This window comes from Eschrichtius robustus, chromosome 3, assembly GCF_028021215.1.
Source record: "Eschrichtius robustus isolate mEscRob2 chromosome 3, mEscRob2.pri, whole genome shotgun sequence".
Taxonomy (NCBI): domain Eukaryota; kingdom Metazoa; phylum Chordata; class Mammalia; order Artiodactyla; family Eschrichtiidae; genus Eschrichtius; species Eschrichtius robustus.
This window is the reverse complement of record NC_090826.1, coordinates 98522134-98538298: the sequence shown is the minus strand read 5'-3', so window position 1 is coordinate 98538298 and position 16165 is coordinate 98522134. Positions and strand designations below refer to the sequence as shown.

The 16165-nt window shown below is 35.3% G+C and overlaps 1 protein-coding gene across 6 annotated transcripts in view; it reads right to left on the bottom strand.

Moving 5' to 3' along the window:
- RAP1A (RAP1A, member of RAS oncogene family) overlaps positions 1 to 16165 on the bottom strand; it is a 77264-nt gene that overhangs the window by 32448 nt on the left and 28651 nt on the right. The window contains exon 1 of one of the 6 annotated variants that reach the window (XM_068540490.1): positions 4530 to 4575. The exons of the other annotated variants lie outside the window; for them this stretch is intronic. The gene's annotated coding sequence lies outside the window, so the exon portion shown is untranslated. Of the gene's footprint in view, positions 1 to 4529; positions 4576 to 16165 lie in introns of those variants that run through there. 6 annotated transcript variants of the gene reach the window in all.

Genomic DNA, 16165 nt, shown 5'->3' with positions numbered 1-16165 from the left:
AAATCTGGAAATAAAACTCTGATTATCTCAACCTTTTTGTTTGGGAGGAGATAGGAAGAAAGGCATGTTAAAGGTTTTCTCTTCTTGGGAAAAGGATAAAGATACTGAATCTCTCTTTTTCTATACATTAAAAAAATATAAACCTAAACATGTGAAAAATGTAATGTCAACAACTAAATCATATAATTTAAAAATCACTAGAGGAAAAACGAGCAAAGAAAACTTGACCAATTCAACCAGAGTCAGAATATGAAAAATAAACAACAGGAAAGAAAGGTAAAGAGGAGATAATAGGAATAAGACAAAATAGATCAGTAGTCCCAATAAAAAGAAATCTTCCTAAATCCTAATTTTGCAAACCACAAATGATAAAAGCTTATTCTATGAAGACTATGATGACAAACTTAGAAAACAATACATTTAATTTACATGAGCAAATCTTATAACATGTTATATGAATAGCTGGTTTTGTCTTTTCTTGTTTTAAATACTGAAGTCAGTATTTAACAACAGAATGCCTGAACCACAGTAAGTGTTTCTTTTGTGGCAATTCACTCTAAAAACATCTCCAGATATGGTCATCTAACCCTTTGAATTCTATGCTCACAAAACAGTCCATTCCATTTCTGGATAACCTAATTGTTAGAACGTTCTTTACATTGCTGTTTCTTTGTAGTGGCCACTTACTGGGTCTCTGTCTCTGATGCCAAACAGAAAAAAGAGAATTCCTCTTCCAGTCTATGCTCCTTCAAATATTTGAAGACAGTTATTCCACCCGCCACATCTTCTTTTTCAATAAGCAGTCCTATTTCATTTTTCAGATGATAGTTTCAAATTCTGTAATCATTCTGTCTCTTACGCAAAAGCTTTAGGTCTTACACTCTCTTAAACTAAAAGTAATATATGCTAATTAGTACTACTAGCAGGCATTACGAAAAGGCTTATAACAAAAAAGAGCAGTCACTATATCCCCTTAACCTACTTCAAACTTCCAGCTCTTTCTTTGAGTGTTCTCCATACTTCTAAATAAGATATTTATACTCCTATCTCTTGGTTTTTAGTTTTACATATTGCTCTTATGGTAGATGAGAATTTTAGCTCTCTTAAATAACACATAGCAAAGTAATATATTAAGATTACATTTCCTTTTTCGTATAACTTGTGTTTATTCTGGAATTGTCTACCAACATATTTTCCAACCAAACCTGCCAGACAATCTATGAAGTTCATTCCCTTCTTCCCACCCCCCACCCCGCAAAAAAAATCCTTCCTGGAGCTTGCTGTAATCTGTCCCAGCTGCTCTCCAGGCCCGCAGATGTCTGTCAGCCTAGGACTTTCTTATGTACTGGTGTGCTTCAGAGTGCCTATCCACAGAGGTCACCACTACTATTTCTACTGCTCCTCCAGAAAATACGGCACTTGTCCCCATAAGTCAACATCTTCTCTAAGCACACTGTTTAAATCAATAGAACAGTGTGAATATGAACTATTGGGCTGGTGACAATATTTTTTTTAAAGAGAAGGAAAGACAAGAAAACACTAAATTATAGATCATTTTCAGTATTGTGCCATCACTTTTTGGTACAAGTATCCAAAACTTTAAAAAAAAAAAAAAACTTTTAAAAGCACAAGGTTTCCACAGTTTCTTAGGTTCTTACATTTCCTTAATAAATGACACTTCCCTACTTCTTCTTTATGTATCAAAAAAGGAACACAAATTCTACCGCTTTAGAAGACACTGACCCATCAATTATCCCCAAATTTTTACTAAAACCTTCAGTAAATTATGACTGAGGCAGTTATCCCGTTCATTGCACCCTTGACATTCTCTAAGAATTCAGGTAAAGGATTAAAATATTTAATCCAACCATCTTACTTTTTCAGGAGTAAAAATTTTTGGCAAATTTGACAAGTGGTCTTGAAAGGCTTATTATACTATTATGATAACTCATGCAATAATCTACCGTTTGAAATTATTCCTTAAAAAAATGTATTAGTGAGTACATTTTTCTTTTATAATAATCTCTGTAGCATCTGTAGTTATATCTCCTTTTTCATACTTATTGTTTATTATGGCTTCTCTCTCTCTTTTGATCAATCTTACCAGATTTGTTAACTCTATTAGTCTTTTTCTAAGAATCAACTTCAGCTTTGTTGATCCTTCATTGTTCACTTGTTTTATATTTCTTTATTTCTACTTTTATGTCTATTATTTCCTTCCTTTCTTTATTCTGTCCTGTTTCTAATTTAGACTGAATTCCTGGCTCGTTAATTTTCAGCCTTTCTTCTTTTCCAAAAAATATCTCAGACCCTCCATCAGGGATCTTTTTCCTTCTACCTAAAGTGTATCTTTCTGAATTTGTCTTAATGATATTCTACTGGAGATAAAAATCTGTTTTAATTTTTCTGAAAACTTTATGTACCTACACTCTTGAAAGGTATTTTAGCTTTAATAGTTATTTCTTCTCAGCACACTGTAGTTATTCTTTTCTTCTGGTTTCAAGTTTCAATTTTTCCTTTCAATAAACCAGTCTAATAGTAGATCTTTTGAAGGTAATCTGTCTTCTCCCTCTGGCTATTTATTTATTTATTTATTTATTTTATTCATTTAATTTTTGGCTGTGTTGGGTCTTTGTTGCTGTGCGCAGGCTTTCTCTAGTTGCGGCGAGCGGGGGCTACTCTTCTTTGCCGTGTGCGGGCTTCTCATTGCGGTGCATGGGCTTCTCACTGCGGTGGCTTCTCCTGTTGCAGAGCACGGGCTCTAGGCACGCGGGCTTCAGTAGTTGTGGCTCGTGGGCTCTAGAGCACAGGCTCAGCAGTTGTGGCGCACGGGCTTAGTTGCTCCGCAGCATGTGGGATCTTCCCTGACCAGGGCTCGAACCCGTGTCCACTGCATTGGCAGGCGGATTCTTAACCACTGCACCACCAGAAGCCCATCCCTCTGGCTATTTTTAAGGTCCCTGATTATATGCAAATTTAACTATGAAGTGTTTAGGTTTAGTTTTTTTCTCTCCTGTTTAGGATTTGACTTCTTGAATTTGTGCCATTTGCAATTTTAGAAATTCTCAATTATAAACTCCTCAAATATTATTTCTACTTGATTTTCTTCACATCCATATTCTGCTTTGATAACTGTTAGATCTTCTCATGCTCTTCTTGTATTAGTTAAGACTAATACAAGACTAGGCTGATGCAATAAGAGACTCTACAATGGCCTGAACAAAATTCAAGTTTTTTTTTCTCTCTCACATGACAGTAGAAAGGGACAGTCCAGGGCTGGTTTGGAAGCTTAGCAGTCTGAGAGAGCTAAGCTCTTACATCTTGTTGCTGCTCTGTCATCCTTACAGTTATTGCCCTCTTCCACCTAGCTAAAAATAGTTCATCACTGTGTCCACATTCCAGTCTATGGGAAGGAAGAAGGAGGTGGGAAATGGAGTATCTCATTCCTCTTATAGGCATAAACCGTAAGGCTAAAACCTATGCACACATAACTTCCACTTGCATCCAAATTGCTGAAACTTTGACATAGAGTCAAATCTCACTATCAGAAAGGCAGTGAAATGGAAGCTGTAGCTGGACAGCAAAGCATCCAACTAATACAGTTATTGCTTAAAAGGAGAAAGAAATCAAGGAAATCTAGCAATTTCTGCCCCAATTTTCTAATTCTCATTTCTTCTCTTACATGTTGTCCATCTGTGTCTCTTTATTTTGGTTAATTTATTTTTCAGGTCATCTTCCAGTTCATGAATTCTAATCTATTGAATTAAAAAATTTTTATTTATATTTTTCATTTCCAGAAGTTCTTTTATTTTTTTGTCAAAGCTATTGGTAATTGTTCATAGTCTCATTCTCTTTCTCACAGCATTATAGTGAAATGTTTAAAAGCCTGAACTTAGGATCCATACTGCCTGACTAGAATCCTGCTCTACCACTTACTAACCTCTGTCTACAACTTTTCCTCCTAAACGCTGAATATTGGGAATGCCTCTATTAAATAGAAGACGGGAGACTATCACATTATTCAAAAGTATTCCTTACTCTGTGCCTTTGAGCAAGACATGTGCTCCATGAGTTGTAAAAAAAAAAAGCACCTATTCTTTTATAGCAACAGAGTAAATCATCAAAAACTACATCAAAGCAGACTGCTTTTTATATGTAGTACAATCTACTTAGTAAGATGAATATTCTTTAGCAATCTTTATCATCGCAGGCAAATAAAACATTTGTAAACCATGAAGAAAATTTTATAGGCTGTGACTAATACTTTCTATGTTGACAAAAATATTTTTTTCCTTAAAAGATAAGGCTTACTAAATTAAGTTTACTAATTTATGCTAAGTATATCAATTCTAGAATCCTGATGGATACATTTCCATAAAAAGAGGTATTTACTCTAACTTTATTCCCTTAAGGGCATTGCCACATAAATTATATAATCATAATTTTAAAATTTAAGACTAACACTAAAGCAAGCCATAGCTAATGAAAAAGTATAAATTTAAAATAATTTCTAAAGCAAAACAGCATACCTGTCACAAATTTCTGAAATCTTTATTCTTAAAGACTACGTCACTTCTTATAACCAACTGAAATGCTGAGATCTTTCCTGGAAGGAAAAGTAAAATGATGTGACCAATAGCAACTAACCTCTATATAGCATTTTATCAGGTACAAAGCTCTTTCCTTTATATTTTTTAGTTCACCAAAATCAAAACTGTGTATGATTTCCCCCACTATAAAGATAAGGAAACCATCCAAGGTTTAACTTGAGTTAAATGACTTAGGGGCAAAGTAACTAGGCGGCTATACTCAAACCTAAATGCCATTCTCTTTCAATGTATTATGCTTTGTTACATAACAATAACAACAATATTAATAGCATACATTTACTGAGAGCTTACCACATGCCAGGCACTGCTGTGAGAAATCCTCACAAAAATCTTATGAGGTAGGTACTAGTAATTTGCCCAAACCACACATCTAGGAAGAGAATCCACAATTCAAACTTCCGCAGCCTGGTTCCTGAGTTCACACTCTAACATGCTAACTTGCCTCTACTCATATATGTGCATAGAAACTTGAATACACATAGAATACCTTTGGAAGGAAACTGAGGAATGAGGGGACAAGGAAAGAAGGGAGATTTTTCACCATATGCCTTACATACATTTCTTGAAGGTCAGGCAGAGGAAGGGGAGTGGGGTAGGAGTATTACAGACATGGAATTCCATGGAAAAAATGCACAGATTCAAGAGAATGAAAAGTCTAATTAAAAAAAAAAAACTATTAAAAAAAGTCTAGGTGGCTTGAGCATTTACAGTGAAAGCTTGGGGGAAAGGAATGAGTACAGATGTGGTTTAAACAGTAAGCAGGCTAGCAAGCTACCAAAGTCCCTGTATGATAGCCAAAGAACTTGAAACTTTCCTATCAGAGGAGGAAAGTCACCTAAGGTTTTTGAATAGATAATTTGAGGGAAAAAAAAAGAAAAAAACCCCCACAAACTTTTAAGAGAACTGTGGATGTAGCAACAAAGGGAATGAGAAACTGGAGCAGGGAGTCCAGTTAGGAGGGCAAGAAATGAGGCTGGGGCTTGAGACATAGAGAGGGTTAGTCTTAAAGTAAGGGACACAGTTCAGCAACTTTGTTGTGAACACCAAGTGAGATAATGCATACATAGCTCTTAGCACAGTGCCTGGCTAAAAAACAACTACTACTACTATCACTGCTTTACTACTGTAACTACAGTGTTACTAGTATCAATATTTTGAGAAGAATTGTGGAAAGGTAATGTAAGACAAGAGTGGATAGTACTGTCAGATTAGGAACCCCAAATCAGGAGGCAGCATAATAAAATTTATTGATTCTGAACCTGATTGAATTGAAGGGTCATCAGTTCTTTAAAAACCGTAAACACATAGGGAGAAGTGGAGACCAAGGAACCCAAACTAACAACCCCTGATCGAAAGGAACCCCTGGCATATCTGGATCCCTGTGTGAGCCTGGGTAAGTTATTTGTTAATATGTAATTTCCTTATTAATGAAACAAAGCTGGATTAAGATACCTCACTGGTTCCTGATAATTAAACAATATAACATATTTTAGGTACCTATAAAATGCTTAAAACATGGGAGAAGTTAAATGCTTTCCCCTCCTAAAGTGAAAACAGAGGATCAACATTTTGGTTTGATGAAAACACTGCCACATTAGAAAACTACTGCTAGGACCCTAGTTTATTAACCTGTTTGCTTTACGAACTTCAAATCTATCTTAGCATGGCCAGATAGTCATGAGTTTCTGATTCTCAAAAACTCTGAAGGTTCCTGTTGCCAGAGATTACTGGCTTTGTGACAAGAAATAATACAGGCATAGACACCTTTGTCTTTAAAATATCCTGTTCAGGACAACCTTAGTCCTAATCAAGTTCTTAATATTTGAGATGAGAGGAGGTCAGAAAAACATAATAAGAAAATTATTTAAAGCTTGCTTTCATGAGACAAATCAATTTGATCAGGTCTAAAAATTGGCCATTAAATGAGAATTAAACTTAATCAGGGATCTTGGATTCTGTGCCTAATGCTAAGAAATATACAAAAAAAAAAATGTGACTATTGATTTATAGAATTTCTAGGATTTATTTTCAAGAAGAATAACACTGGGTGAGAGATTTTTATTTTTTCATAATGGAACTAAATGGAGATTCTATAAATGGGAGATATTAATTTAGCAATTAAGAGTTATGAATTGCTGACCACATATGTTATAAATGGATTTCTTGGTAAGAATCAGTTCCAAACATTCTTTTTTGGATGGCCATCAACCCCCCCAGTAGACTAAGCTATCATAAGTTTATACCTAGATCACTGCAATAGCCTCTCATCGGGTCCCTTCACATCTAATTCCCTTCAACCCCCCAATCTTTTTTCCATAGTGAAGCTAGAATAATCTTTATAAAAATACATATTTAATCATGATAGTGACCCTCTTCCCAAATCCCTCCAGTTAAGATACTTCAGTGATTTGCCACTACCCTTAAGGATAAAGCCAAACAATGTTAACATGGCCTACAAGATTCTGCACAGTTTGGTCCCTAATTCCCACTCTAGCTTCATTTCACAATGTTCTTCTCCCTCTCTTTCTCAATGCTCCAGCCAAACTGGCTTTATTCCATTTTCTCCACTGTGCCATGCTCTCTCCTGCCAGACACAGGTCAGTTGGTAAAGTGTTCTGGAGAAAAGTAAAGCAGGAAAGGGGGTATAGTGAGTTCATAGGGCAGGAAGATTTGTAGTTTGAAACAAAGTGATATTCAAGTAAAGACCTAAAGGCAATGGTAAGAGAACAGAGTCATGCAGACATCTAAAGGAAATCGAAAAGCCTTGAGATGTCTGGTCACTTCTATAAAGAGAAAGGATGGCACGCTAATTGGAGGGAAGTAATGAGATGATTAGTAGGAGGTTAAGGTAAGTGATGAAACAGACAGCTTAAAGATGGCTTTTAGGTCATAGTAAGGACTTTGGCTTTTACTTGGTATGAGATGGGAACTCACTGGACAGTTCTGATCAAAGGATGATATGTTCTCACTGAACTTTTAGACAGATCTCTCTAGCTGTTGTGTGGTGAAAGGAAGGAGGAGGTCAAGGGCAGAGGCAGGGAGAACTATTTGAAGGCAAATGAAACCCAAAAGATGGCAATATGGACCAAAGCAGTAGCAGTGGAAGTGGTAAGAATTAGTTATCTTCCAGATATATTTAAAGATAGGGCCAAAAGGAGTGAAGAGTTGGAAGAAAAAAGGCTACTAAATAATAAACAGAAGACAGACGCCAAACAGAGAACATTGAGCAGGATAAATATCAAAAAATCTACACCTAGGAATATATTCAAACTGCAGAAAATCAAAGACAAATATTGAAAGAAGCCGGAGGGGGAAAGAAAACACCAAACTTCTAGAGGAGCAAGAATGAGAATTACCTGAGACTTCTCTTCAGAAATTACACAAAAATAAGAGAATGAAGTGAAATATTTAACTGTTGAAAGAAAAAACCCCACCAAGCTATAATTCTGCAAATCCAGCAAAGTTATCCTTCAAATGACAGAGAAATACAGACTTTCTCAAACAAAAATTCAGTGGAATTTGTTGCCATAGATCTGCTCTGCAAGAAATATTAAAAGAAGCTCTTTAAAAGAAGGGAAATGATTTAAGTCAGAAACTTGGACCTAAATATTAATATATGAAGGTAAAATAAAATGTTTTATTTTTCTTATTCTTAATTGATCTAACAGACAACAATTTGAAATAATAGCAATAATGTATTAGATGATTATAGTTTATGGATAAGTAAAATGAATGACAGCACATTATAAGGGATTTTAGGAATTGGAAACTGTTATAAAGTACTTGTATTATCTGTGAAGTGGTATAGTGTTATATGACACTGGGCTTGGATTAGTGGTAAATGTATATTTCAAATTCAAGTGCAACCACTAAAAAAAAAAAAGTATAATTGATATGGTAAAAGAAGAGAAAAAATGAAGTCATATAAAATGCTCAGTTAAAACCAGAAGGTAGCAGAAAAAGCGTAGAAGACAAAAAGGAAACAAGGGCAATGAACAGAAAACAGTAACACCTATGGGAGCTATTAATCCAACTGCATTAAAAATCGCTAGTCAAAAATCAACTCTAAATACACCAATTAAAAGAAAGAGACTGTCAGAGTGGATCAAGAAACGCACTTTGGGGACTTCCCTGGTGGCGCAGTGGTTAAGAATCCGCCTGCCAATGAAGGGGACACGGGTTCGATCCCTGGTCTGGGAAGATCCCACATGCCACAGAGCAACTAAGCCAGTGCACTACAATTACTGAGCCTGTGCTCTAGAGCCCGGCTCTAGAACAACAAGAAAACAGATGAACTACAAGGAAAAACCAATGAATCTACCATTATACCCAGAGACTCCAACACCCCTTTATCAGTAATTGATAGAGACAGCAGGCAGAAAATCAGGAAGGACATAGCTGAACTGAACAATACCACCAATCAACTGGATCTAATTGATACTTTTACAATACTTCATGAATAACAACAAAATATATATTATTTTTAAGGGCATATGGAACATTTAAAAAGATAGACCATAATCTGGACTATAAATAAGTCTCAGTAAATTTAAAGAAATTTAAATCATACAAGTATGTTTTCTGATCACACTGGAATCAATAATAGAAAGACATCAAGAAAATTCCCAAGTATCTGGAAGCCATAATAACATATCTCTAAATAATCCTTGATTCAAGGAAAAAAATCAAAAGGGAAATTAGTATTTTCAACAGAATGAAAATAAACACACCATATCAAAATTTGTCGAATAAGAGCCCACAAATAAACCTTTTCATAAATGGTAAAATGATTTCTGACAAGGTTATTAACATCATTCAATGAGGAAAGGTCAGTCTTTGCAACATATGGTATTGGGAAAACTGGATATTCACATGCAAAAGAATTAAGTTGGACCCTGACCTTATGCTATATACAAAAATTAATTCAAAATGGATCAAAGACAGAAACGTAAGAGCAAAACTATAGAACTCTTAGAAGAAAACATAGGGAAAAGTTTCATGACATTGGATTTGGCAATGATTTCTTGGATGTTACATAAAAAGTACAGGCAACAGGGGCTTCCCTGGTGGCGCAGTGGTTGAGAATCTGCCTGCCAAGGCAGGAGACACGGGTTCGAGCCCTGGTCTGGGAAGATCCCACATGACGCGGAGCAGCTGGGCCCATGAGCCACAACTACTGAGCCTGCGCGTCTGGAGCCTGTGCTCCGCAACAAGAGAGGCTGCGATAGTGAGAGGCCTGCGCACCGCGATGAAGAGTGGCCCCTGCTTGCCGCAATTAGAGAAAGCCCTTGCACAGAAACGAAGACCCAACAGAGCCGAAAATAAATAAATGTAAATAAATAAATAAAGGAATTCCTTAAAAAAAAAAAAAAACTGTTCATGTAAAAAAAAAAAAAAAAGTACAGGCAACAAAAGCAAAAATAGATGATTGGACTACATCAAAATTTAAAACGTCTGTGCATCAAAGGACACAACCAATGGTGTAAAATGGCAACAGATGGAATGGGAGAAAATATTTGTAAATCATATATCTGATAAGGGTTAATATTCAGAATAAAGAACTGCTAAACCTCAACGACAACAAAAAAAAACCCAAACAAAATGAGCAAAGGACTTGAATAGACACTTCTCCAAAGAAGATACATGAATGGCCAGTAAGCACATGAAAAGATACTCAACATCACTAATCATTAGGGAAATGTAAATCAAAACCACAATGAAATACCACTTTACATCCATTAGGATGGCTATTAACAAAAGAAAACAAAACAAAACAAATTTAGAAACCAGAAAATAACAAGTGTTGGTGAGGATGTGGAAAAATTAGAACCTTTGTGCATTGCTGGTGGGAATGTGGAAAAACGTACGGCAATTCCTCAAAAAAATTAAAAATATGATTACCATATAATCTAGCAATTCCACTTCTGGGTATATACCCAAGAGAGCTGAAAGCAGGGATTCAACCACATATTTGTAGTACACCCATGTTCACAGCAGCATTATTCACAATAGGCCAAAAGTGGAAGCAACCCAAGTGTCCATCAACAGATGAATGGATAAACAAAGTGTAGTATGTACATACAATGGAATACTATTCAGCTTTAAATGGAAATTGTGATACCTGCTACAACAAGCATCAACTTCGAGGACATAGTAAGTGAAATAAGCCAGTCACAAAAGGACAAATACTGTATGATTCCACATTCATGAAGTACCTACAGTAGTTAATAATTAAATTCATACACAGAAAGTAGAATGGTGGTTGCCAGGGGCGGGGAGATTGGGAGTTAGTGTTTAACAGGTATGGAGTTTCAGTTTGGGAAGATGAAAAAAAATTCTGGAGATGGATGGTGTTAATAGTTTCACAAAAATGTAAATGTACTTAATGCCACTAAACTGTACACTTAAAAATGGTTACAATGGTAAATTTTGTTATGTGTATTTTATCACAATATTAAAATAATGTAATTCACCATACTAACTTAAAGTAAATCATAGGTAGAGGTGCCAGCAAAGGAAGACCAGACGCAGCAGCCAGTAAGGTAAGGGTAAAACCAAATATGTGGTTTCTTGGAACAAAGAGAAGAAGACATTTCAAAGAAAAGGAAGTGATCAACTGTTAATGCTGCTGACAAGTCAAGTAAGATGAAGACTGAGAACTGACCACTGGAGGTCACTGGAGACTTGATGAACTCGTTTCAGTGGAATAACCTAGGGCCAAAAGACTGACCGGGTTCAAGAAAGACTGAGAGATGACAAACTGGAAATAGTATTAGATGATTTTTTCTGAGGAGTTTACTTAAAGAATAGAAAAATGGGGGTGGGGTGAGATGTGACAGAGTAAGAGTGTGTCATGGACATATATACACTACCAAATGTAAAATAGATAGCTAGTGGGAAGCAGCCGCATAGCACAGGGAGATCAGCTCGGTGCTTTGTGACCACCTAGAGGGGTGGGATGGGGAGGGTGGGAGGGAGGGAGATGCAAGAGGGAAGAGATATGGGAACATATTGTATGTGTATAACTGATTCACTTTGTTATAAAGCAGAAGCTAACACACCATTGTAAGGCAATTATACTTCAATAAAGATGTTTAAAAAAAAAAAAAGAATAGAAAAATGGGGTGGTCACTAAGACAAGGGAAAGAGGATTTGGGTTCAAAAGGGGTTTTGTTTATACTATTTTCACAGTAGGTAGAAGTTCAGTACATCAAACATTCAAGAGCTACTTAGTAAATCTTTGTCCACAATGAACTATTCTCAAGACTAGATTTATTGCTTGACACTAGAGGGTACAGGGCTGCAATTTTGAATCCTTCTTCCTTCCACCTCCCAAACATACGATATCTCATCATCTTTTTCCAAGGTCATTGAAATTTTTAATAAAACTCTTTATCAAATAATATTGCAATAAGTGTACAATAATTTAACTATCTTTTTGTTGGATATGTCCAAACATTCTGCTATAATAGATAACCCTGCAATGAATCTATGCATACATTTTTATCCAGAATTATTATTTTTTCTTTGGGTTACATTTTCAGATGGATCATTACTAGATTTAAGGTTAGGAACTTTTTGAAGGTTCTTCATGGAGATTAATAGTTTTATCAATTTACATTCCCACATCAAGAATATGTGGGTCTCGGGAATTCCCTGGTGGTCCAATGGTTAGGACTCGGAGCTTCCACTGCAGGGGGTATGGATGGGTTCAATCCCTGGTCAGGGAACTAAGATCCCACACAGTCAAAAAAAAAAAAAGAATATGTGGGTCCCATTTTACCACATCCCCAATAACAGAGTTTCAACTTAAATTTGCTTATTACAATTTAAATGTTCTTATTTTGTTAATTGTATCATCAAAGGTATATTACCCTGCTTTAGTTTAAATTTCTTTAACTGATGAGGTTAAACTGTTTTCCAAATACTTATCAGTCACATCTTTTTTCTTTTGCGAACTGCCTATTCTTTTCTCATTTGTTTTGAAAAAAGTTATTATTCCTATCTATCAGTCTAGTATGTTTATTAATTAAGGACAGTCACCCTTTTGATTACTGTAAGTTTTCCCTGCAGGTGTTATTTACTTTTAATTGTTTATTTTATCATATTCAAGTTAATTGTTGTTAATTATGTTAAATCTGTATTTTCCTTTGTCATTTTCCCTTTTCATAATTTGGTTTATAACTACTAAGGAGTGGGTATCAGCGGACTGAAGCAAAAGACTGTGTTTAGGGATTAAAGTTCTGTTGTAAGGAAGTTAGAAAGTTTCTTGTGCTATTAATATCTGGTTTATTATCTAGTCTCCATTTAAATGAAGGTTTATAAATGTATGAGCAATACATAAGTTAGTATATAATAAAATCTGGTAAAAGCAACTAGAAAAATGGTACTTGGATTTAGAACACCTGTAATTAGGTGCTGGCTCTACCACTTATCAGCTAGAAGACTCTGGACTTCTTAACCTCATTCAACTCTCATGACCTATAAAAAACAGTATTTTTGAGAGCTTACTATGTGCCAAGCATGACTCTAGGAATTTTACTTTTGTCACTTATTTAAATACAACTCTATGATATTATAATTACCACTTTACACAAGAGAAAACATATAACCTAGAGAGGTTAAATAACTTAATCAAAATTCAAACACAATTAGTAAATGGCAGAACCAGGATTTGAATCTAGGCTTTCTGACTCCAGTGCCTCCATCCTGGCTCCTAATCACTCTATTATATGGCCTCTTTCATCTTTAAAATGGGAATGATACCATTTATCTCATAGGTGTGGTGAGAGGATTAAATGAGGCAATACACATGAATGAATTTTATAGTGCAAAGTAGCAAGCATAAGGAACAGTATTATCAAAGATTTTTGTTCTGAATATCAACAAAAAAATCAGATAGATACTTTGTATGACTTAATAAAACAAAACAAAAAAGATGATGGCAAATTCTTCAACACATATACTGGGAACTAAAATCCTTACAGTAACCTGTTAAAAGTACCATGGAGACAGCTCTTAGGCTCTTGCTTTCTGGCTGGAAAAAAAAAAGTCTGTCTCAGGCTAGAAGAATATACAATTTATTCCATGAAAATGACAGCACAAAGCATGATCCCAAATCAGTTAAATATGCATGTTTAGAAGCCCCATGAAAACAAGAGACTCAGTTTGTCTTTTTCCCTCTTAGTCTAGCCACTTCTTCCTCTTCTGTGTAACACAAATACCTTGGTTTATACCCCTTACGGTGTTATGCCATACCCACTTCCTCTTTTTCTATCCAAATCCTCCAAGCCCTTCAGGGTGCATTTCAAGCCCCAACTTCAAAGTTATAGCCATTAACTCATGCCTGCAGCCTTCTTTACCTGACCTCTCATTACTTCTTTTATAAAAACTACTTAGTCTCTGGTTACATTTTCTTTTGTTGAGATATAATTCACATACCATAAAATTTACCATTTTAAAGTATATAATTCAGTGGTTTAAATTACATTCACAAGGTTGTACAACAATCACCACTATCTACTTCCAGAACATTTTTACCACTCTAAAAAGAAACCCCCATATCCATTAGCAGTCACTTTCCCATTTCCCCCTCCCCCTAGCCTTTGGGCAACCACTAATCTACTTTCTGTCTCTATGGATTTGACTATTCTAGTTATATCTATAAATGAAGTAACAGAATATGTGACCTTTTGTGTCTGGCTTCTTTCACTTATAATGTTTTTCAAGGTTCATCCATGTTGTAACATGTACCAGTACTCCATTTCTTTTTAAGGCTGAATATTACACTATATGGCTATACCACATTTTGTTTATCCATTCAATGGATAGTTGAGTTGTTTCCACTTTTTGGCTATTATGACCAATAATGTTATGAACATATTGCACAAGTTTTAATTGTGAACCTGTTTACAATTCTCTTGGGTGTATACCTAGAAGGGAATTGCTTGGGTCATACGGTAACTCTATGTTTAACTTACTGAGGAACTGCCAACTGTTTTCTACAGTGGCTGTACCATTTTACATTCTCACCACATCCTTGTCAACAGTTGCTATCACCCGTTTTTTGATTACAACTATTCTAGTCGGTGTGAAATGGTATCTCACTGTGGCTTTGATTTGCATCCCCTAATGTCTCTGGTTATATTTTATTTTATGTGACATATTCCTCTAATTCATAGTCACCAAGCTTCTTCTGTAAAGGGCCAGACAGTAATGTTTTATGCTTTGAGGGCCAGGGATGGTCTATGTTACATATTCTCCTCTGGTTTTTGTTTGTTTTTTAAACAACAAAAGCAAAAGCCATTCTTAGCTTGAGGGCCAAACAAAAATGGGCCTCAGACTATAGTTTGGCAACCTCTACTCAGAGTGTTTCATAATTAGCCTGGCCTTCCTTATCTATGTCAACTTCGTTGAAAGCAAAGTAAGGACTACTTTATATTCCTTCACAGTGATATGCACAGAGCCCATAAATACAAAAGCAGAGGTTTTAAAAATACTTGAACTGAACGTCTTGCACAAAGAATGTCCCCAATTAAAAAAATACATATGTATCTTCCCATAGGTATTTACACAATATAAATAAAGCATGCTAGTTTTTAAAATGAGTACTAAAAGTAAAACATAATTTTTCTTTTGAAATTGGGCAGCTTGACTATGAATATCCTAAGAATCAGAGAAAAAAAAATTTTATAAATGCCCTTTGAATCAAAATTATATTTAGAGGCAATTAACTTTCTAGCACCAAATGTATTTTAAGGGCATACTTCTGACTCAACTACCTCTAAATCCTAAAGCTACAAATAACATTAAAATTATACTAATATACTATGGCAGAACTTGATATCTGTTCCTCTAACTTGATCACTGGCCAAAAAACAAACGAGCAAACAAACCAAAACAAAACAAAAGGTATATACTTCTGGCAAATGTGAAAATCCGGTAATTTCAACAATTTGAGTTTTACATTCTGGAAATTGTAGGTTGATCACAAAGAAGGAATTGATTCTACATAGAAACTCTTGGACACAGAATGAAAACTAATGTATCAGAGAGCAGACAACTAGCTATTTATCTCTGGAAGTCACTGAACTTCTTCCAAGTCCAGATTTCTCATCTTTAAAAGTAGGAGTGATTCCATCTGTCCTACCTTTTCCACAGAATTGTGATGATCAAATGAGACAAAGTTTATAAAATTTTATAAAAAGCACCCTACAAATAATATGACTCATATATTGTTAGAAGAATTCTAAGCCAAAACCAAGTTTTCACTACTAAAATAAGTATAAACAAGAGTTCTCTGGGTCTTTAGAGGTATAACAAGTATTTTTCCTAACGGTCCAAATGACATCAATGAATACTATGGTGATTCTTTTTTTTAAGTCTTTCTAAAAGAAGAATGGAAATCAGCACAAACTGGTCTTACATTCTGAGTGGCACAAAGGTTAACCAAGTGCGTAAAAGCATTCAGACCAGTTCCCCAGGTATTAGGAATCTAAGACAACATTCATTCTTTTGCATCTTTAGCTTATTCTAGCTAAAAGGAATAATGTACT